Genomic DNA, 1421 nt, shown 5'->3' on the forward strand with positions numbered 1-1421 from the left:
ATAGTTATACATACTGTATAATATACAGTAGTTATCTATTCTGTATATAGTTATACATACTGTATAATATACAGTACTTATCTATTCTGTATAAAGTTAAATGTACTGTATAATATACAGTAGTTATCTATTCTGTATATAGTTATACATACTGTATAATATACAGTAGTTATCTATTCTGTATATAGTTTTACATACTATATAATATACAGTACTTATCTATTCTGTATATAGTTATACATACTGTATAATATACAGTACTTATCTATTCTGTATATAGTTATACATACTGTATAATATACAGTACTTATCTATTCTGTATATAGTTAAATGTACAGTTCACAAACCATCCTCATTTCCCCGTACAGACAGTGTGAATTACAAAATTGTGGACTTCATGGAAATTAATTGTTGACATGACTGACATGGTGAACTCCATGAAATATAATGTTTCCTGTATGTACTGTGGATTTCTGTACCGATGTTCTCTGCACACGTAAATAAAATGCCTTATTGTCCAAGTATAACATTTATTTATTTATTTATTTACCACCTTTAACCAAGGCCCTATTCCCCATATAGTGCCCTACCTTTAACCAAGGCCCTATTCCCCATATAGTGCCCTACCTTTAACCAAGGCCCTATTCCCCATATAGTGCCCTACCTTTAACCAAGGCCCTATTCCCCATATAGTCCACTACCTTTAACCAAGGCCCTATTCCCCATATAGTGCCCTACCTTTAACCAAGGCTCTATTCCCCATATAGTGCCCTACCTTTAACCAAGGCCCTATTCCCCATATAGTGCCCTACCTTTAACCAAGGCCCTATTCCCCATATAGTGCCCTACCTTTAACCAAGGCCCTATTCCCCATATAGTGCCCTACCTTTAACCAAGGCCCTATTCCCCATATAGTGCCCTACCTTTAACCAAGGCCCTATTCCCCATATAGTGCCCTACCTTTAACCAAGGCCCTATTCCCCATATAGTCCACTACCTTTAACCAAGGCCCTATTCCCCATATAGTGCCCTACCTTTAACCAAGGCCCTATTCCCCATATAGTGCCCTACCTTTAACCAAGGCCCTATTCCCCATATAGTCCACTACCTTTAACCAAGGCCCTATTCCCCATATAGTCCACTACCTTTAACCAAGGCCCTATTCCCCATATAGTGCCCTACCTTTAACCAAGGCCCTATACCCCATATAGTGCCCTACCTTTAACCAAGGCCCTATTCCCCATATAGTCCACTACCTTTAACCAAGGCCCTATTCCCCATATAGTGCCCTACCTTTAACCAAGGCCCTATTCCCCATATAGTGCCCTACCTTTAACCAAGGCCCTATTCCCCATATAGTGCCCTACCTTTAACCAAGGCCCACGGGGTCAAACACTCTGGTGGAAAGTTGTGCATTATCT

The 1421-nt window shown here is 39.5% G+C and overlaps 1 protein-coding gene across 1 annotated transcript in view; it reads right to left on the reverse strand.

The window, feature by feature from the left end:
• Positions 1–565: 565 nt before the first annotated feature.
• LOC123732862 (adrenocorticotropic hormone receptor-like) overlaps positions 566–1421 on the reverse strand; it is a 1976-nt gene continuing 1120 nt past the window's right edge. The window contains exon 1 of the mRNA XM_082972722.1: positions 566–1421. This exon is cut by the window's right edge and continues 1120 nt beyond it. The gene's annotated coding sequence lies outside the window, so the exon portion shown is untranslated.

Source organism: Salmo salar, unplaced genomic scaffold (assembly GCF_965601325.2).
Source record: "Salmo salar unplaced genomic scaffold, fSalSal1 ptg001042l, whole genome shotgun sequence".
Taxonomy (NCBI): Eukaryota; Metazoa; Chordata; class Actinopteri; order Salmoniformes; family Salmonidae; genus Salmo; species Salmo salar.